Raw genomic sequence first — 23503 nt, 5'->3', positions numbered from 1 at the left:
GTTTTGCTCATGCCGCTCACCAAAATGAACAGGCACAGCAGTGAGCAATGTGTTGCCGCCCGTTCATTTTAGGGATCAGTTGGGGTGTCTGCACTCGGCCCCCACCCACCTATCAAAACCTCTAACATGTCACTCTGACATGTCAGAATTTTTTTTAAAGATACAAGAACCCTTTAAGTCATGCAGTACAGTCAGTGCTGGAATTTTAAAGAGTGAACAGCCTCCTGTCTGTTTTACTCAAGGTCAGACAAACCCTTTAATGTGGAAATAGACCTCCATCTTTGGAATCATTTCTTTGGGACATAGTAGCTTGTAATATGATAATAGACCTGAAGGCTCGTGACAGGTTATTTAAAATGTCAGGTTAATAATGGACTTCTTCCAATGATAACTTGATACTGTGTTTCTCTGAAAATAAGATTGGGTCATATTTTTTTTTTCTCTGAATAAAGGGGGCTAGGGTTTATTTCATAGATATAATTCACTGTATACAGTAGTTAGCTGCCATACTGTATGTCCTACTATTATTAGGCTCCTATACTGTAAGATTCTCTGTAAATAGGCCTCCATACTGTTTACCCCCCTTGTAGTTCTTCACCCATTCTGTATACATCCCCCCTCTGCATTAAGGCCTCCCATACTGTATACCTCCCCCCAGGGGAATAACTAGAAATGGCTGGGCCCCATAGCAAACTTTCGACTAGGCCTCCCCCCTTCCCGTTTCAACAATAAGCAGCTTGTGTTGAGCTGGTGGGGGGGGGCATAACAAGTATGGCACTGATTGGCTGATGCTCAGTACCCAGTGTCAGGGATCTGGTCAGCTGACTGTAACTAGGGCTTAGTTTTAGAGTAGAGATTATGTTTCAAACATACGCCAAAAATCCTTCAAAATGAATCCAGGCCTTATTATCATGGTATGTCTTATTTTTGGAGTGACACCGTAGTTAAATTAACCCCTAGACGACCCTGTTCATCCAGCGGTCGCTAGAGAACTTCAGAGCGGGGCTGCGCGGCTCTTAACTGACGCGGTCCCGGGTGCGGCTTGTAGCTAATCAAGTTTTCAGATGCAGCTGTCAAAGTTGACAGCTGCATCTGAAAATTTACTGAAGCCTCATCCCTGGTGTCAAGTGGGGTGGATCGCTTTCTTGCTTCCTTACCTGGCAGGGGTCTGCGCCGTAATGGCTCTGATCCCGGCTCGACACTCAATTGCTTTTGGATGCAGCAGCCGAAAGCAATCGAGTGCCGATCTCATTGATCTATGCAGTATAACTATACTGCATAGATCTCAATGAGAGATCAGTGTGCTTACACTAGAGGTCCCCCAGGGGGGCTTCTAGTATAAGTGTAAAAAAAATAAAGTGTTATTATTCATAAAGAAAAACCCCTCCCCTAATAAAAGTTTGAATCACCCCCTTTTCCCATGTTATAAATAAAAATAAATAAATAAACATGTTTGGTATCGCTGCGTGCAAAGTTGCACATTTTTTGGTCGCATCAAATCCAGAAAAATTGTACTAAAAAGCGATCAAAAAGTCGCCTATGGGCAATCAAGGTACCAATAGAAAGAACACATCATGGCGCAAAAAATGACACCTCACACAGCCCCATAGGCCAAAGGATAGAAGCGCTATAAGCATGGGAATAGAGCGATTTTAAGGAACATATATTTGTTAACAATGGTTTGAATTTTTTACAAGCCATCAGATAAAAGAAAAGTTATACATGTTACATATCGTTGTAATCGTAAGGACTTGAGGAACATATTTAACGGCGTAAAAACAGAAACCCCCAAATAAAAAAAAAACTTTTTTTTTTCAATTTCACCACACATTGAATTTTTTACTGGTTATACAGTGTACTTTATGAAAAAAATCAGCCTGTCATTGCAAAGTACAATTAGTGGCGCAAAAAATAAGGGCTCATGTGGGTTTCTAGGTGGAAAAATGCAACTGCTATGGGGTTTTAAGCACAAGGAGGAAAAAAACAGAAGTGCAAAAATGCAAATTGGCCCGGTCCTCTAAGGGTTAATAGGCACAGTGAATAGTGGGGACATAACGCAATCAACAAGACATAAAATTTTAGTGCACGGCCATTTGGCTGCAGTCACATTATCAGATGAGTACAGTCTGTTTTGCAGGCTGAAGTCACATTAGAAGAAATCCAGGATTTATCTCACAGGCTGCACAGTGTAGTCTTTAGCAGTCACATAGGTGCAGGGTTTGTCTCATAGGCTGCAGTCACATAGGTGCAGGGTCTGTCTCACAAACTGCAGTCACATTATTATAGGTGCAGGGTCTGTAGTCACAAGTTTATAGGCACAATAACCTCTATGGTGATATTCTAAGAACACAGAAACCTTCTGAGTTTCACAGAAACCTGCAGGGAAATCACTATTTTTTGTAAAAGGTTCACTTTAATAGATATGTTGGCTTCATATCAGTAGCAAGGAAAGCGTGTAGGCATATACACACACACACACACACACACACACACACACACACACACACACACACACACTAAGTATATTGAAAGTGCATTTTAAGTGGTATACTTTATATTAAGATGACTCTATTGGTGGGTAGTACACTCACACTGCAAGGGCAATAGTTATTACACCAGACTTATTTCTGATATTAGGATGGTATTTCACCCCATCACTGAGGTGCTTAGATACGGTTTAAGAATATTTGATGTTCTGTCATCAGCAATGTTGGAGCGTGTGGATCATAACAGGCTACACAAGTGCCTAGTGAGTGCTTACTGAATACTGGTCTGGGGTTTGCTACTTTTCCCTGTTCTTCGAGAAAGAAATATCCATTTGTAGCTATTTCTAAAAAGTCAATGGTGTTTGCAGTTCTATGTCACCTCGTAAAATTGGGCTGACTAATGCTGCATATCCACAGGGGGACTGTAGCCTGGAAATTATACTCATTTTATTATTGTCAGATTTCTTTGCTCATTTGTTTTGGATTCACTCTTCTATGTTAAGATGATGACATAGAGCTTTGCCTGAACCTTGTTATAAAATATGATACCTAAAAACATCTTCATGGAAATAAATCTGTAAATGAAAAGGGGCTCATACATTAAGACTCTCCCAGCTCCCTATGGATTGGGTAGGAGTGGGCTTTGGGAGACCTGCACATCTATTAAATCTGCCACTCATCACTCATTTATGCTCCCTCTTCTCCTTGACCTCATAAGAACAAGCCAAAGGAGGTTGTGTATTGACAGCATTGGACTGAAGAATGTAATTGGCCTTAAGTGTCACATGAGTTGATAGTCTGCACTAGTCAATCCAAGCTGTTAAAGATCTGGTCACACGCTTTGTGTTACAAATAGTCATAAAAATGACATTATTGACACATGACCTCATTTGTCTGTCACAGCTGCCAAATGGACACATGTGGATTGGAGAATCAGCTAGAATAGTAAAAAAAAATTTTTTAACACTTAATTGCATCACCTCGATAATCGGATGAATCATGTACGCTTGACCATAACTCTACATAAATAAGCACAATGGGCCAGATTTATCAAAGGGTGGAAAATTTAGACTGGTGCAAACTGCCCACAGCAGCCAATCACAGCTCAGCTTTTAGCTCTGGTCAAATGAAAGCTGAGCTGTAATTTGTTACTCTGGACAGTTTGCACCAGTCTAAATTTTACACTCTTTGATAAATCACCCCCATTGTGTAACAAACACATGCCCAATTCGAGAGACTACTAAAGTGCTAAAAAAAAATCTAAATCTATTGAACTATGAAAATCTGAACTACTGTTATCGAGACAAATGTATGATGCCAGAAGACTCTTCAGCAAAGCTCCTCTGCTGGATAAGCTTGCTGCACCATATAACCCTGGGCAACAGTACTTTTCCCAGCTGAGTCTCCCGCCATCAGGTTTAAACTTCTGACAGGAGGCAAGAGGGCCAGAAATAGGTTGCTTAGTGTTATATTAAATTACATTTTACCATCTGGTTTCCTGTCAGATGGTTCTTGGCTTGGGAAATAGGAAGCTCAATGTACTGTAAGGTGCCAACTGTAAAGACTAATGGTGTACAAATGATGGTCTAAAATGTTCCTCATGGTTTGGGCTGCATCCTATAAGAATGGTCTTCACAAACCATGGGCATCATGAAACAGGGCCATGCTCCCTTTTAAAATGACATGTACATTCTGACATGCTGTGGTCTTTCAGGGAAATCTTAATTATAACACCAATTGAGAACATGGCTCCAAACTATTGGGATGATCCCCGGCAGCTTATTCCTGCTTCGCTGGCATTCACTGATAAATCTCCATGTTTTTCTTCTCCTTCTAGCCCGGAACACCATGAAGACTACTATGAAGTCTTCTTCCAGTCATCACTTGTCTCTCCAGCATGTGTCAGACAAACATTTTAGGCTTTACACTTTTCCAAAGCCACATAGTATCCCAAATAATTCCCCCCTTAGTAGCTAGGTGCCTCCAGTAGGTAGATAGTTGCCCCTCAATAAACACAGTTGCCCAAAAAAGAGGTAAAGTGGCTGCCTCAGCAGGTACAGTGCCCTACAACCTTGTAATCTTGTACCTGAGGTAAGATAGTCATCTTGTCTCATAACACATAAAGTCCTGGTTCGGGCCGTAAAAGAGCTTTCAATTATTCAAATTACACCTTGCATTTGCAAGAAATAAGCGTATAAATTTAATGCCTCTGGATCAAGCCAATGTACTGTACCTAAAGATCAAGGCATTTTGATTGTCACAGTACTCACTAGTTTGAATCACTTTGGAGGGAGAGTACACATAAACAGCACTGAAATGTCCCATAATCAATCATCAAACTCACACTGTACAGGGTTAGACACTGCATCATACCAGTTCAATTACCAGTCATGGCAGTCAAATAGCTAACACTAGACCATTCTGGTTTTTTATCACCTTAAAGAGGAAAGACAATAACAAAGCAACCATTCAAACAGAAGCCACATGATTGTAACAAACAACTAAAGCTCAATATTTCATACAGCCATAGGGTGTCATTGATTTTAACCTGTATATCCGAAGGCATTCCACGTGGAGTATTTTTTTTGTCTCAGTCACCACCCCTCACATTGGGGGCTACCAATTGACTCACTGTAAACTGTACTGCTCAGATCCCTTCTAAAGACCCCATGTGCATGGTGCAACTTTTTCTTCAAAATATATATGACATGATCCGTTATATGTCATTGACATTGTTTTTCTACATATTTCAACCATTTAACTAAACATACAATTCCTCTTGATCTGTATTTAAAAAAATCACTGATCTAATTTTTTTCGGTGGTAAAACTATACAATTCATTTGTTATTCTCACTTGGTTACACGTAAGATACTGAAATGTGTCCAAGGGTACAAATGGCGCCCACAAAACACAGTGAACTGAATCAGAGGCAGTTGGCTTTGCTCACTGTATAGTAGCCCTGCCGGGTTATTGCAGCTCAGTTACCATACAAGTGAACAGGAACGGATCTACAGTAACCAGGTCAGGTCATAACACAGAGGTCAATTGCTTCTGGCCCCATTCACTGTGTAGGACAAGCACTGCAACAAAACAGCAGGGGTTTTGGGTATGATCCAAATAATAGACCAATTATTTCAACCCAAAAACTCTTTAAACCATTTTGCGGGAGCATATAGTAACATTATATGGCATAGGGTCCTTCTAGTTTTGTTACAATAGTTAGTAAAAGATCCTTTCTGTTGACAATGACTCAACAATGAAGAACATTATTGAGTCCTCACCTCATGTACCAGCATGTGAAATTTGATAACTTTATATTTCTAAATCAAGTGTGTCCGTGCACATGGACCCAGTAGGTGCATGTGCTTTATATCAGCTTTATACCCCCATTAGAATATATGTTTGGTACTAATAAATCCCATAACTCTCAATTACTGGTGGCTTGTTAGAGAAACATAAGAGGTGCTCTATGAAGAGTAATTGGAGAGAAATGGCCCATATACTGTTTTTGCATCGGGACTCCCTGCTGTCTATCCGCCCCTGATGAAGTGCTATGTATATCCACAGAAAGCAGCTAAGTTGGTAATGTAATTTAGCTACTTTAAAGTTACGTTCTATAAATAATTAGTCTTTATGGGCTGCTAAAGTCTTCTGGAGAAGTGCCTCTTGTTTACAGTACAGTAGATCGTATGCATTAGATCCTAATGATGAATGGCTGCAAATAGGCAGAAACAGTAAGATGATTTTGTTCGGAGGCCCGGCAATCAGATAGTTCACATGTGTGGCTAAGAAGTATGACAGGAACTGACAATGACGTTATTACATTTACTAGGCAACAATGGCTCTTTAGCAAGCTTAGCCATTCATAGGAGCCTTGTAAAAACCTAGGGAATCCTAAGTAGGGAAATATTCCTTGTGATCATAGATCAGATGTTTTTGTTTGACTGAACTGTGATATCATATGATTACTCTTATGAGTACTGTTCTCTAATTTGTACAAGTGCATTAAAGTTGCTATGTTTAATGTAAAGGTAAAGTTAGTTATCATGTTCATTTTACATTTCTTGCTTCTTTTTGTTTGTATCAGTCTTAAAAACTATTGTAGAAATCACATTTTTTTGTGTCTTAACATGTCATCTGTCTCTGGATCATAGTGCATGTCTATAACTGGATATTGCAGCCAGCTGTAATCCAGTGTATGCCTATTCCCTAGGTACTTCTACCCATTACATGCCCCACCCCTGCAGTCAAGATGACACCATTGATGCAAATCTGTGGTGGAATCGATGCAAGTCCAAAATAGTGACCTGATCTACTAAATCAAAGCTTCATCTTTGGTGTTGGGGAAGGATACATTTTTCAATAAGCATATACAGCTATATATGAAGTCTTTCAGGCAATGATCCATGGGAAAAAAGTATGCAAATTAGCTGTTATCCAGGGAAAAGAATATTGTCTCTCTAGCACCATCTACCTTCCATAGGTAGCACTAGAAAGTTCAAGAGGAGGACTAAATTGCATACAAGTCAAAGTTCTTAAAAAAAAATCATTTTTAAAAAAAAATTCATTGAGCTGTGTGAAAGCCCATTAAATGAGCGACAATCTTGTTGATCAGCATCGGTAATCATGCACCTCTTTGCTACCAAAAAGTGCCTGGCGAAACCATCCATATGGCAACCATAATGCCTGTGTGAAAATCAGTGGGGGAAAATGTCATGGATGATGTCAGTAGCAGGACTGCGGGGGGGGGGGGGGCAATTGGGACTGTGGGGACCACACAGGACAGCAAGGGGACAGACAGTTGCCGCAAAATTGCACTGGAGCTCTATACAAAATGGCCACTGGCAGAAGCCTGACTGAGGGTTTCCAGGCAATGCATCAGTAAATACAGTACCATTACAATCACTATGTGTACTGAGCTAAGACTCCATGGCTTTGCCTGTGAGAACAGAGAACATACAGCATATACAGTTTGTTATGTTAAAATAAAATATCAAATAATATAAAACTATATATGACACCAAAGTATCCCTGAAAGATACACTCAGACCTATATGGGAACCACCATGCTCTGGAAACTAGAAAAGTGACATTTTTGTCTATATAGTTTTATTTTTATGTATCTTAATAAAAATTAAGGAGTTATGAAAAAAAACTGTACATGGAAGAGTTATAAGCAAGCTTAAAAATAGACATACATATTCTGTTAGGTTACCTAATAAATCTGAATTATTTGCTGTGTTTATGGCCGTGGGTTGGCAGCTGAACTGAGGGCATGTTCTGCAAAGTTGACAATTTATTTGCTTTCTTTCTTCTGCCACTGACAAGATGACGGCAGGTGGGTTCTGCTGACCTATTGACTTTTATGGTCAGAGAAGCTATTTCCAAAAGGAGACACACAAAGTTATGCAACTGCCTACAACATTTGCTGTCCTGTGGGGAGAATGTGGATAGTTGTAATAATATAGGGATGTGTCATTTGCAAAGCCAATGTACGCTTTTGTTGGGGATTTGCTGGGGGAGATTTTAAAATAAGTAAAAGAATTGTAAAGATGGGGACGTACTATGCTTCAGGTTTATTTGCCGTTTTAGACTAATATGTTATGAGACACTTTTAGAAGTGTATTACATCTTGTATGTAGCCAATACCATCATCCCTAGTTGACCTCACATGGTCCAGTGTAAGGCTATGTTCACACTAGTTTTTTAAAAGGAAAAAATGACATCTGTCATTTTGCTGTTTGGCCGCCCGTCAGTGTTGGTACTGGATTGGACTGGACTGATTGGCCTTTGGTGTGTCTTTAATTGAAATGTCTATTGAATTTGAAAGTGAAAGGACGGTGTCTGTGAACAACTAAAAATAACGTCCACTATTAGCAATAGACGCCCAAAAATAATTGACATGATCATTATTTTGAAGTCTGCACAGATAACATCTGGTATTTTATTCACTGTTTGCATCGGACGTCCGTCATTCCATTGACTATAATGTATTGCATTGAAGTCAATTAAATCGCGGCAAAACCGTATTTTCTGGCGACTTTTTAACCCTGAAAAATCTTTTTAGAAGTCAGGGGTCGTCTTATACGCCGGGTAAGGTCGCCCCATACGGTGGGGGAGCTAAAAAATGGCCGAATCCCCAGCAGATGGGGCGACCACTATAAAAAAACAAAGTCATCTCACCTGTGACCCGTTCCGGCAGCTGTGCCTGTCTTCTGTCCTGTTCCTGGTGCAGGCAGTGTGACATACCCAAAGCTCGACTGGGCAGCCAAGCGTCTCATCGGAGAAGCTCAGAGACACTCGGCTGCGGGGAGAGCTTCGGGAGAATGAGAATGAGGAAGTTTCCGAAGCCTCTGTCATTCTCTCGATGCTCTCCTGGCAGCCAAGTGTCTTACTGCCTGTGCCGGGAATATTTTCCGGCGTATAAGGCGAACCTCTGACAATCTTCTTAAAAGTTAGGGGTCGTCTTATATGCCCTGTCACCTTATATGCCGGAAAATACAGTACACGGAAAATGCTATGGGCATGGTTCATAGACCGTAATGTTTCTTTTATTCACATGATTTACTTGATGTACATGATGTATATAAAATTTAGGATACTATTTAAAAATGTTTAAAAAATTACCACATTACATAACAATGATATCTCAGTTTGTGCAAACAAAAAATGTCTAGGGGTGCTTTGAGGAGTGATAACCTAATGTGCTTTAAATGTATATACTACTTTACTACGGTTCTACTCATACCGCCAGAAAAGCAGAATCACTTGAAACGGATGTCATAGTTCCTGAATAATAGCTCCACTCACCTATATTGCTGCACAAGCTAGAGCTGTCCCAATGCATGTTTTGCTAGTCATAGCTTCTTCAGGGAACTTTTTAAACAGAAAAAGCGGATGCCTTTTCTGTTTTTTTTTTTTTTTTTTTTTTTTTTAACATAGTATGAACATAGCCAAATGTTAATTTACTAAACTGTAAAGCATCCAGTGATCATTCAAGTTGCCTGACTACATGACTGTTCGAGCCTTGGAAGGGCGCTTGTACTGTACATAGAGAGATTTATCTGACAGATTTTTTGAAGCCAAAACCAGGAACACACTATAAACATAGAACAGGTCATTAAGGAAAGACTGAGATTTTTCTTCAAATCCATTCTTGGCTTTGGCATCAAAAATCTGTTTGGCATAAAAAAACTGGGTAAATTTCTCTGCGTAAAGGTCTCCTAAAGCTCTGCCTCAGATTGTGTAAAAGGGTCCTGAGTAAAGTCGTAAAATGTACCAGATTTCCTAATGACATTTGCCAAAAAATGCAAAATATTAAAGAAGCCTGACCAAAAAATGTGATAAAGAAGTCTAACAAATCAGATATGACATAGTTTGTACCCAGCAATAAATTTGGTGCATCTGCTGCCTGTCTCATATGGTTTTATGTTGTCTAAATGACAATTTTAATAAATCTCCTCCACTATTTTTAGTTTTTATTTTGTTGCGCAACAATTGTGAAAATAGCATTTCAGGGCTGAGCTACAGTAATAGGATACAGAGAAGATATTTCAACATACTTCTTTGGAACATTTTTTATAAGCCAGGTATACTGTATTGTCCCGCTGGTACAGGTGTGCCACTAAGTCTTATGCCCCCTGGTTAAAGATAACTCTGTCAGGTGTCACACTCTAGGATGAAAGGTGCCTTTTTGCACCATCACCACTTGATGTCTCAATCTCCCCTATCTGTTATAAGTGAAGCTGAAGAATGAAGGGTTGGCTTCTGTTCTCTGCTGTTCACTGTTTTACCAATCACTGGTGCAGGTAGCTCACACACAACCCACCAACTACACTTCTTACCTCTCTTTTCTTCAACACTTCCCCACCAATAGGAGGATAGACCTGGTCACCCTTATTTATGGTCAGTTAGTCCCTGGTGGGAGGTCTTTTATCTAGTGTATGGTGGAAAGAACAAGACACACAGAGAGTTTTGCATGCAGTTTGTTTCTGGGCCTGGCCCAGGGCCAGAACCCTTGTCAGGAGCAAGAACTACAGTTTTCCTCAGAGAGACTTTACAAGCACAAGATGCACTTGCCTCTAAGCTGACACCTACTTTTTCTGCAGGTAGTCTTAGCCCACACCTTTACTTTGGCAACAGTTCCCTCAGTCAGCTTACCATCTGTTCCTATGTGATGCTCTCCAGGTCTAGCTCAGTGACACCATGTTGTCTTAGCAATGCATCCCCACAATATTTTATCTGACCCGCTACTCAATATTTTTTCAGGTGCCATGTATTTCTCTGAATCCTCCAGTCCTCCATCTCTCTTGTAATGAAGCAGGCTGACCTCCAACCCATTGACACTGTCATGATGGACAAGCCACTCTACTCTCCATCCACCATGACTCTCATTATGGACAAACTTTTTTGGAACCCAGTCTGCTGTCACTTACATAATAGTCAACCTTGGACCAAGAGGTTCAAAGATAGTGTAAGGCACACCATAATAAAGTACAGTAAAGTAAAAAGTAAAGGTCTTTTTACCTTAAAGGGGTAGTCTCATCTCAACTTACATATCTAAAATTGTAGGGCTCATTAAAGAAAGTGTTTTTGCAGGTCCATTCATTTAACAAGCTTGACTTCTCCTGATATGCTGCTTTTTTTTTGTACTTCCATTGTTAAGAGTTGGTTTTCTAGGTTACCGACCACCTCTCTGCTCTATAAGCGGTGATCTGGCAGGTGGTTATATTGCCGTAGTATACATATTTATATATTTTATACAGTATATATTCACTACAGCTCTATATGTCTCCATAACATATATATCCACCAGCCAGATCACTGTTTTTAGTGCAAAGTGGTGGTCTGTATCCTAGACAACCAACTGTCAATAACGGAAACAAAAATCTGCATATCAGGAGAAGCAGGTAAGTTTGTTGAATGTGTATTCATAAAATGTCGTCGACACGGGGAAGCCAGTGAGGCTCCATTGATTCTAATAAAGTCGCAACATAGAGGGACAGAGGTTTCCTCCCACTGAGGGTGGGCTGGCCCGCCTCCAGTGCTTCAGCCTGGGCCAGTGCTCAGTAATAGACCGGCGCCGTATGTTGGGATCGGACCCCAGCACCGGCTTCCTCACGCCGATGCCGTTCTATTCATATGCAACACTTAAAACTAATGTACTTGATAAATTCGCTTTAACTTGACAAGCTCTACAAGTTTAGCTATGTACAATAAGTTGAGATGAGAATACCCCTTTAAGCGGGGATATAAGGTTTACACTACTTACAAAAGTGTTACTTGTTAGAGTGGTCAGCTATACTATCCATAAAGTTTGTGCACATATGGTAAATTATTTTCCATGCTGCCCATATGCCATTTCCCAGCTTTGCTGCAACATACAATACATGGGTAGCTTTGTAGCAAGATTTCAGTCATCCATCTTTCCTCTTGATTGTAAAACATTACAGTCTTTCTTGTTTACAGCTCAGTCATTACTCGGCCTCATTTCTCTTCCTCTGGGTTAGGAGGCTGCATTGAATTTTCCACACATACTAATGATGAGGATGAATTTGTCAGCACTCACTGTGCACAAGGAAAGGCTCGGAGGGCTCTATCTTTGTCATAAATAACTTTGAATAAGGATACAAAGAGAACTCTTTGACCTGTCTTTATCTGTGTTCCACTTTGGGTTTGACATCACTGTTGGAAAATGCATGGAATGTGTTGTAAAGCAGCTATGGGAAGTCTTGCTAATATGATTTACAACTCTGATGGTGGGGGGTACTTTAACAAGTGCAGGCTGGATCTTCAAAGTGAAGGGGCATCACAGGTGCACCCTTCCAGGAATGCAGCGAAAAAGTAATAATAATAATAATAATAATAATAATAATAATAATAATAAGAAGAAGAAGAAGAAGAAGAAAAAAGCTAAAATATATAAATATGCATAAACCTCCTATAAAAGGAAAACTTGAAGGATATAACCAGTAAAGCAGACTCTGCATCTAGTGATATAACTGTAGACAGTTTAGTCTGCTGTGTGAAGCTCATAAATATTTGTGTTTTAATGACTCATACATTGTGAATCACATGGCCATTACCTCCCTAGTTTTGTTTGGGTCCATGTAAAGTCCATCAACTTTTAATTGTCTTCAGTGACGTATAAATATTTTGGTTAGACAAAGGTGAAGCTTTGCTAAAACATTGCCTCATATACACAGAGAAAGCCTTTGAGAGGGTCAAGCTAGAGTTTCAGCCAGTTTTTGGCTTCCCTCACATGTCCTATGTTTCTTCTATCCCAGTGGGTGTGTGGATGAAAGAACTAAGAAAAAAAACGATATCGTTTGCAGAATAAAAGCAGACTACAAAAAAAGAAGCCCCAGACCAGTCTGCATAGAAAAATAACATAGCTATTCAGTAGCATAATGATGCTGTGTTACCATAAAATGTACATAGTCTATAATTGCAAAGAACACTTTTTTTTTAACGACTAAATTACCTTATTTTAGTCTGACATGTTTTTATGGTGGGGCTAGAGTTAGCCAGTATGGTTCTCCTGTGCTCAGAATCATGGGTGCTCAACTGTTGCATGACAAAGAGACTTCCACTTTAGCTACAAGAAGCAGGGAAGCATCCATTCCTGGTAGTATAATAGCTTATATGCAATGGTCAAATTGTCACTGTGGCATGTAAGGAATCTGGGAATTTTTCAACCCAAGTTTGCCCAGTGCAAATAGGTTTTTATGGCAGCTAGAGGCCTAATAAATGACCCCAGGCCTGCCATGTGTGTCTGCCTACCTAACCACACCTCTCGCAAGGCAGAACACTTTCAGCGTTATGATGACAGATATAATACACTGCGCTACAATAGTAATGCAGTGTATTATATAAGCTATCGGAAGATTGCTTGTCAAAGTCCCATTGTAGGATTATTAAAAATTGGTAAAAAAAATGTAAACAAAACAAAATGTAATTTTCTATTACATTTTTTTTTTTTTACAGTAAAATAAAATAAAAACAAAGCAAAAACATATTTGGTATCGCCATGTCTGTTTTAAACAAAACTATACTTATATCATTATTTAGCACAGTCATATGTACCCTAAAATGATACCAACAAAATATACAAGCTTTAAAAAGTTCTTTTCCTCCCCCCCTCAACTTCAGAAGAAACTGTATTCCTGTGTCCAATATGCTCTATGGAGAGGGGAGGGGTCGTGGGGAATGAAGGAGCACAGAGAGAAGAAAAGTCAGCTCTGGACAAAACAAAAGTCCTCTCACCAAGCTTCCAGATAAGCACTGACCTTTCAGACCTCTGACTCCAATGTTTTATGTGCCCAGACACTCAAAAAATATAAAAAAAATTGTTTCACTCATTTGTGCTCAGTAAGCTCCCCTCATTGGCAATGGGATGTTGCCTCACTTGTTCACTCCTACCCAGGTCGCAAATAGCTGAAGCCCTTGTTCCTGACTAGGGATGAGCGAACCGGGCTCGGGTTCGAGTCGATCCGAACCTGAACTTTCGGCATTTGATTAGCAGTGGCTGCTGAAGTTGGATAAAGCCCTAAGGCTATGTGGAAATCATGGATATAGTCATTGGCTGTATCCATGTTTTCCAGACAACCTTAGAGCTTTATCCAAGTTCAGCAGCCACCGCTAATCAAATGCCAAACGATCAGGTTCGAATAGACTTGATCATGCTCAAGGTTCGCTCATCTCTATTCCTGACCCTTTTTGGGATGTAATTTCAGACTTAAAATCTGCTTGTGGATTTTGCTACAGATGTAAATCCACACCAAATACCAATGAAGAGGGTTTGGTATAGATTTTTTTAGCCTACAAATTCTATGCAGAACCAGTTTCAAGAAGTGACGGGTCACTTTTACATCTACACTCATCAACAATAGGTAAAATAGTGATAATTTCTAATAAATCCAGTTCCAGTTTCGTGCTTTAGTTTAACATGCTTGTGTGATACAGAAAACGATCACATTACTGGGCATCTTACCTATATTGATTGACAGATGCTTCTTTAATAAATAGGTGCTATCTTTATTCTTTTTTATATCAATTTTACTAAACACAGCATACATACTGGGTTCTGATTGACCTACTGTATTTTCCTCTAGGTTCCTTCATCCATGTTAGAACTACTTTGCAGTACATATAATTATTTGTACAGTGTGGAATGGGGAAACTTTAAAGTTTAGAAAAAAAATAATTTAATAAATTCTAATAAATATTCTACCCATCCCCTTTTTCCCACATTTAAACAAAAGATTTGAAACAAAAAACATGTTTGAAGTGTTAAAATATAACCCTATTTATTGTGCATGATGAATGTTGTAAACTACAAAAAAATACTACTCAGCACAGAATTTAGTTATTTTAAGCTCACATCCCACAAAACATGGATTATACAGCCATAGAAAGTCCCAACTATTCCAAATACAGTTCTAAATGACATATCATATAACTCTTTAGACAGAAAAGTAAAAAAAAAAGTTAGAGGGGTTAGAACATGGCAGAGTAAAGTAATTTGTCTCACAATAAATAAGCCATGATACACTATTACTCGTGGGAAAACAAAATTGTTATAGAAAATCTGTCACCCGCTGTAAAACCAGCCACACTATAAGGGTATGTTCACACTGAGTAGAATAGACAGAATTCCGCCTGTCTCAGTGTGTCATAGGAATCATAGGATAATGGATTGTCCACCACTCCAGTTAAATAAAAGTAGAATCTTTATTTCACATCTTTAAAATGGATGACAAAACAAAACATGTGGCAACGCGTTTCAGGATGTAGTCCCTTAATCATGTCATAGTATGAATATGAATAAATCAAACATTTGTAGTCATACAAGATGTGGAAAGACCTGCAAACCACCCCCACTACAGGTGGAACAAATTGTGTGTGATGCACTAGGGAATTAACCATTAGTGTGTCATAGCCTGTCTATGGGAGTGTGCGCGCTCCTCCGAAGCCGACGCTCCCCACTCAAAGAAGTGACATTTCACTTCTTTAAGTGGACGGCGACGGCAGCGGAGGAGCGAGCGCGCTCCCATAGAGATGCTATGACAGAATGAAACAGGTGGAATTTCGCCCATTTTACTCAGTGTGAACATACCCTAATACAGAGTTAAGTACATTAAGAAGATGATACCTTTTTTTTCCTTGTCTATGTAGAGAAAATATCAAAAATCACCAATCTTCCAGCTGAGCCCTGTCGCAAAATCTCATGCATGCGGCATGAGAATTGATGTAGCTGCAATGGACTTTTTGGTCAGATCAGAGATCTATCAGAGCTGTGTGACCTCTGAGATTTGAGAGTCTACAAATACTGGCTATGTTCACCAATGTAAAACTAAGTGCAAACAACGGCTGTTGATTAAAAACAGCGGTCTGTATTATAGGAAAAGTCTGGCAGGGGTGGGGGTAGAAAATCTCTAAGGGCAGGGGGTGGGGGATGAATAAAATAGACAATATGCTTACCACTCCCCAAGCCCACGCTGTGCTGCATCACAGAGCTCCCAGACCCTGCTGGCTGTCATCATCTCCCGGGTTCTGGGTATGTCACAACCCGGGTTCGACATCACAGACAGGTGGGATTTAGCCCGCTTAGCCAATCAGTGACTGCAGCAGTGTCCCGCTCCATTTCCTGAGTGGGGCATCTGTCAGCCAGGTCATGACATAGCCAGAGGGGAGCTAAGAAGACAGCCGGCAGGGTCCAGGAGTGGGGTATGGCTCTATGCGGGCAGGTGACAGGTGACTATAACTTCTCTATTAACAGTAAAACTTTATTTCGCAAATAGGTATATTTAAAATGGCCCTATTGTAACTTCTATAGCGCATTTATTTTTTCACTTACGGGGCTGTATGGGGCATCATTTTTTTGCGCCATGATCTATAGTTTTTATTTTTACCATATTTGTTTGGATTAGATGCATCGATCACTTTTTATTAATTGTTTTATATATAAAATGTAGTAAAAAATTTGAGATCCTGTTTTTTTTCACCACTTTTTGTTCACGCCGTTCACCGTGCAGAAATAATATTGTTTTATTTTAATAGATCACCGATTACATACGTTACGACATATAATATGTTTATTTATTTTATTACTTTTATGTGTTTTATTTTTAAAATGGGAAGGGGGTGATTTAGACTTTTATTGGGGGAGGGGCTATTGGGTATTTTAAAAAAAGTTTTTATCACCTTTTTTTTAGTCCCCCCGGGGGACTATTACACTGTCACATTAGATTTTATGCACTGATGACTGCTATGCCATCTGCAATCTTCTGATAGAGCTTGCCTATGGTAGACTCTATCAGAAGACTGAAGACCCGACTGCACGGAGAAAGGTAACAGACCTCCGTCAGTCAGACCATGTGATTGGGACCCTCACACACACGCTGCAGGGATCCTGATCGGTAAGTGACAGGCGATGCTCCTGTCACTTACACTTAAATGCTGTGGACGCGACACGATGGCTCGCCATTGAGGGTGAGGGCCTCGCTGCTGATAGCAGCCGGTCCTCACCCGCTATGAAGCAAGCTCAGTACATTTGGAGGGCACCAAGCAGGGAGGGAGAGAGGTGCATCTACCTCCCCCCTCCCTCCCTGCTCGGTGCTGCTGCCATACATACACACTGTACTATTCCCCCATCATTTGCTCATAGTATGAGCAGATAATGGGGGAGTAGTACCATGGCTGATCTCCATGGTAAGCCCGCCGAACCGCCGCTCCCCGCTGCCGCCTGCCTGCCGCCGCTCTGGACTACTACTCCCATCAACTGCTCATAGCATGAGCAGGTGATGGGAGGTAATAGCTTGGTTATCGCTATTACATGGCTGATGCTGCTGATGCCGCCCAGGGGGGAGCCGCTCATCACAGTGCAGCCATCATGCCCCTCCACTCCCCCCCCCTCCTCCTCCTTCTTCCTGGATCAAACTGCCAAACTTCAACCCTATCCCATGGCTGACTCCCCGCCCGCCCAATCACACATACGGGCTCCCGGTGCTTTCCCTCTCCCACACGTGCCGGCTGTGGACACCAGGAAGCAACAGGAGCAGGTATGTGTGATCGGGCGGGTGGGGAGTCAGCCATGTGGTAGGGTTGAAGTTTGGCCAGATCCAGGAAGAAGGAGGAGGAGGGGGGAGCAGAGGGGCATGATGGCTGCACTGTGATGAGCGGCTCCCCGCCGCGCGGCATCAGCAGCATCAGCCATGTAATAGCGAAATACAAGCTACTTACTCCCATCACCTGCTCATGCTATGAGCAGTTGATGGGAGTAGTAGTCCAGAGCGGCGGCAGGCGGGCGGCAGAGAGGAGCAGCGGTTTGGCGGGCTTACCATGCAGATCGGCCATGGTACTACTCCCCCATTATCTGCTCATACTATGAGCAAATTATGGGGGAGTAGTACAGTGTGTATGTATGGCAGCAGCACCGAGGGAGGGAGGTAGATGCACCTCTCTCCCTCCCTGCTCGGTGCCCTCCAAATGTACTGACTGATTACATTTATGGAATACTTTGGGGAACAAGGACACTTGCTCCCCAAAGTATTCCATAAATGTATTCAATCAAAAACATACTGTATATTACATTCACATACACATCCATTGTAATTCCAATGGAGTGTCCAGCAGGGGCGCACTATATATAGAAGTCAATGGTACTCATTGACTTCTATATATATAGTGCGCCCCCTGCTGGACACTCCATTGTAATTACACCCCCGATTTGTGACGTCACAGAATTTCAGAGAATCTGAAGTCTCCCTGATCTACTAAATTAAGGGAAATAGCCCTATATGTGCATTTCCCATAATTAATGTACATTAGAAATTTGTCTAACTTTCCGTAAGTAATAACATAAAAAAATAGTTTTGGCTGGAGTTGTCCATTAAGGCCCAGCCTGCGGGGGCGTAAATGTACGCCCTTGGTTATTAAGGGGTTAATAACAGATGTTGTTTTGCAACTACGAACATTATTTGCACTCATTTTTACATTGTGTGAACCTAGCCATTGACAACCCTGGAATAACTCATGATGTGTGCACCTACATCAGTGCTCATGGCGCATGCACAACACACTGGGGGCCAGGCCCTGACTGTCACTTAACATGGGATGGCAGCCCACAGCTATGTGGGGATTGGCACTGCCACTTTTTGGTTTGATGAAATAAAATAAATTTGCCACTGTTCGCTCAGCGCTCGCTTAGCATGCCTATTGCATGGCTCGATAATCATGTAGCTATGCTGCATAAGCATCGCTAACAGTGTTTGTTCAGCCTTTCCTTTAATCAGCCATTGGCCACATATTTCTTATTACACGGAGAAATGTGCGGCTGGCGGCAGGTTATCTTTTGACATGTGCTCAACATTTGAAGTGCTTGCTCGCTCATCTGCTGATGCTCGCTCTATTACATGGGGTGGGGGGATATCTGCCTCATTTGGCAGATAATCCCTCAGTGTAGTAAATATAGTATCTATATATTAGTATCTATAGGCAAACTATACTCGATATGAATAAGTCTTGTTACAGTTAATCAGTTACAGTTAATGCATAGATAATATGATTTTTCTTAAATCACTTTAAAGGTCATGGTATGAAGCTATGCTTTAAATGATATTCAAAAGCAATAATAAATCTTTTGCTTTCAGAAAGTCTTTGGGCAAGAAGAGCATATGGCTGCTCTGCTCTCTAACTGCTAATTTAAAGATAGCAACGTGCTAATCATACAGCAGCTCTCTAGAAAATCCCCCACCAGTATGCCAACCTAAACCAGTAATTATGAGCCATGGGAATCATCCGCTTCCAGCATGTCAGCTAATAGGCATCAAGAAGTGCTATCTTTCTTGTACGCTGTCAGTTGCACCCCATGCCTAACAGCCCCTGTGCAGTTGCGCAAGTTATACCCTGATTTGGTTAGGAATCAGTAAAAATAATAAAAAGTAAATGTATTAATATTGAAGCATAGCTACATATTATCAATCTCCTTAATAAGGGTCACATCATAACCTCACAGGAAGATTGAACAGTGTATATTGGACAGCTCAAAATGAAGAATTTGTTATTGGCCGCTTCAAACCTCTGGTCATACACAGGGGGACATTTACTAAGGAGTCTAATGTGTGTGACTCTTCTAATGAGGCTTAGTAGATATTTTGTTTCAATATCTTGTAACTGATTTATTAACCCCTTCGGGATCAGGCTAATTTTTGTTTTTGCGTTTTTGTTTTTTCCTCCTTGTGCTTAAAAGGCCATAGCACTTGCATTTTTACACCTACAGACCCACATGAGCCCTTATTTTTTGCGTCACTAATTGTACTTTGCAATGACAGGCTGAATTTTTGTAAAAATATACTACGAAACCAGAAAAAATTCAAAGTTTGGTGAAATTGAAAAAAAAAAAAGCATTTCTTTTATTTGGGGGGAATGTGTTTTTACGCCATTCGCCCTGGGGTAAAACTGACTTGTTAGGCATGTTCCTCAAGTTGTTACGATTAAAACAATATATAACATGTATAACATATTGTATCTGATGGCCTGTTAAAAATTCAAACCATTGTTAACAAATATACGTTCCTTAAAATCACTCCATTCCCAGGCTTATAACGCTTTTATGCTTTGGTCTATGGGGCTGTATGAGCTGTAATTTTTTGCGCCATGATGTTTACTTTCTATCGATACCTTGATTGCGCATATACGACTTTTTGATCGCTTTTTATTACTTTTTTTCTGGATTTGATGCGACCAAAAATGCGCAATTTCGCCTTTTGGGATTTTTGTTGTGCTGACGCCGTTTACCGTGCGAGATCAGGAATGTGATTAATTAATAGTTTGGACGATTACGCATGCGACGATAGCAAACATGTTTATTTATTTATTTACTTTTATTTAAAAGCTGGGAAAAGGGGGGTGATTCAGACTTTTATTAGGGGAGGGAGCTTTTTACTAATGACAACACTTTTTTTTTTTTTTTTTTTACACATATACTAGAAGCCCCCCTGGGGGACTTCTAGTATATATACTTTGAACTCTCATTGAGATCTTTGCTGTATAGATATACAGCAAAGATCAATGAGATCGGCACTCGTTTGCTTTCGACTGCTGCAGCCGAAAACAAACGAGTGCCGAGCCGGGGACGGCACCATCTTGGAGCGGTTCCCGGCCGACTTCAGTAACGGAGATCGCTCCTCCGGGACAACATCCCGGAGGAGCGATCTCCGCCACTAGACACCAGGGAAATGCTGTGTCTGGTAATTGGATGCAGCTGTCATATTTGACTCTGATCCCGGGACCACCGCGGATCAGAGCGGGATCGCCACGCGGCCCCGCTCTTAACGCCCGCACCCGCGCGAGGACGTACAGTTACGTTCTCGTGCGGGAAAGGGTTAAAATGTAGCACTGCCATAGTTAATGTATGTAAGTAAAAAGTCACAAAAAAGTCGCAGAAAAAGTCACAAAAATGCTAAAATTGCGCAAACATATTCACCTGATACTACTGACCAGACGTAGGCCTGCACCTGTTTTTGTCACTTTTTAAAAAGTCGCAAATGAAAAATTGGGCGCTGATCCCGGAATATGCAAACTAATCAAGGATTATGCTGCGCGACCCCTCTCTGAACCTCCCTACCCGACCCAGGACGTACAGTTACATTTTGGGTCCTGCACACAATGTATAAACAATGGCTATTATTTGGCACTAAAAACATGATCATTATTTTGTCGGCGGTAGCAAACAATGGCCATTGTTTAATTCGTTGTGTGAAACAACAGGCGTTGTTTGCATTGACTTCACTGCTAATCATTGGATTATGAAAAGAACAGCCATTGCAGGGGCGGATTAACTTTACCATGGCTGTTCACCTAGCTTGGCCCCCCCCCCCTCAACCCACTGTAACTATGGCGGCACTAGTCTTTTTCCTCCATAGTGCAGGCTGTACAGGACCTGTTGTGACATCATTGTCACATGATAAGGTCCTTCAGTATGTTCTCTAATGTTACTGCATTGTCTCCTGGCTGCAGTTTTGCCCTGATTTGTGTAAAATTGCGTTAAAAGCAGCGATTTTTATGCAAATCATGGCAAAACTGTAGCCTGGAGATAATACCTCATTGAAAGTATTAGTCTGTTTGGGGGGCCATGGGCCCCCGGGCTACCGCCCGAAACGGACCTATTATAATCCACTACTGAGCCATTGTGTAAATTGAAAACAGCGGCTGTTCTTTTCATAAAAAGTACATTGTGTGAATATATCCTAAGAGACGATTCGATCATGTGCTATTTACCAGAAAGTTTACATGGCTATACTTTTCCTTGCCCAGTATAATTTACTTACATGAACGGAATGGCCTCATTTATTTAACACTGTTCTTTTTCACTGATCAATGGAAATCAATCTTCTACGATTGCAGTGTGAACAGGATAAAGAAAGCGCGAGGACAGGCTGGTGCATACAGTTTCTCTCAAATAGCTCAATTAGGTCAGCTTATCAGTCTTATTCAATTAGACTTGGAGAATTCAAGTCAGTGGAGTGAAAAAAACTTGAAAGTTATGAGACATAAAATGCTAAGGAGAACTCACTTGGAAAAAGGGATTTTCTTTACTGTTTGCTAAATTAAATACAATTCAGGAGGGCAGAATTCCCCTTGTGTGGTCTCACATAACTGCGAGGCTCCAGAAGATCTCGGAACATTTTGATCTTATCCTTTTACTTCCATGAATGCTTTCTAATTTCTTCAACTGCTATTCAGTATAAAGGAAATTTTACATACCCTGTCCACCTTCTCACCTTTAGCAAATCATAGGACTGAAATGATATGATGAAACCTATCCATCCGTCTGTTTGTCTTGTAGTTCATACCAGGACTTTTCAGTCCAAACCAGAAGTGGAATAAAAACATACTATAGTAAGGGCCCATTCACACTGCGGAAAACAGGCGGAAATTCATAGCAGAATCCCTGCTGTGGACTTCGCTCAGAATCTTGCCTGTCTTACTGTCTCAGTGTTATGTAAAGGGCACCTCCGCTCTGCACGGCTCTTCGCTCAAAGAATTGACACGTCATGTGCATTCCGTCTCTATAAAGGAAAGTACTTAATTGGCATAACGTCCAATGGACGTGACTGTTGGGCTATGTTCCCACAACGTTTTTTTCTGTCTGGTTTTTAAAAGAAAAGATGGTTTGGCTGCCGTCAGTGCAATGACGGCTGTTGGTACATTATTCTAGCTTGGGTGGACTGATAGCCCTTTGGGTGTGTCCATTAATTTAAATGTCCATTGAATTAAATAAAGAAGGTTAAAGGACGTTGAAAATAGAAAAACTGTGTGAGAAAAACTAAAAAGAGAACGTCCGTTATTTGCAAAAGACATCCGAAAATAACTGTCATGATTAATACTTTGCTGTCCACACAGACAACATCAGTCATTTTAAACGCTTTGTGCGTTGGACATCCTTCTTTCCGTTGACTTCAATACATTTTATCAAGGTCAATTAAATTGTTGTAAAAATAGGCGTCATTTTAAAAAGAAAACGCCTTTTCTCTCTCTCTCTCTTTTTTTTTTTTTAACTTAGTGTGAACATAGTCTTGAAACCTTTTTTAACATACATTGCTACATACACTGCAAACTGAAGATCCACTTACAATCATCTTGGAACTAAATAGTATTTAAAGGGGAACTATCAGCAGGTTAGACTAATCAAGCCCCTTTTTGTGGAGGAGACCCTGAGAATTAAAGTATGTCTCTTACCTTCATCCTCGGCGCCATTCTGGTGCAGTTAGCTGTTTGCTCAACAGTCCGGTAAGACTTTTAGGAGCACTGCCCCTCCCCCATATTGACAATCTGGCCTGCCGCCTTCTGGCCCACTCCATTGAATATCATTAGAAAGGCATTGGAACAGCGCCAATGATGAAGGTAAGAGACATACCTCCATCCATTGGTGTCTCGTGCACTTGAGGGACTATTGTATAGAATTGAACAGAACTGTGTCACTGGCTTCTGTTTGTTTAACAATGACTATTG

Source organism: Dendropsophus ebraccatus, chromosome 6 (assembly GCF_027789765.1).
Source record: "Dendropsophus ebraccatus isolate aDenEbr1 chromosome 6, aDenEbr1.pat, whole genome shotgun sequence".
NCBI lineage: Eukaryota > Metazoa > Chordata > Amphibia > Anura > Hylidae > Dendropsophus > Dendropsophus ebraccatus.
The sequence above is the reverse complement of the archived record's forward strand: the minus strand, read 5'-3'. Positions refer to the sequence as shown.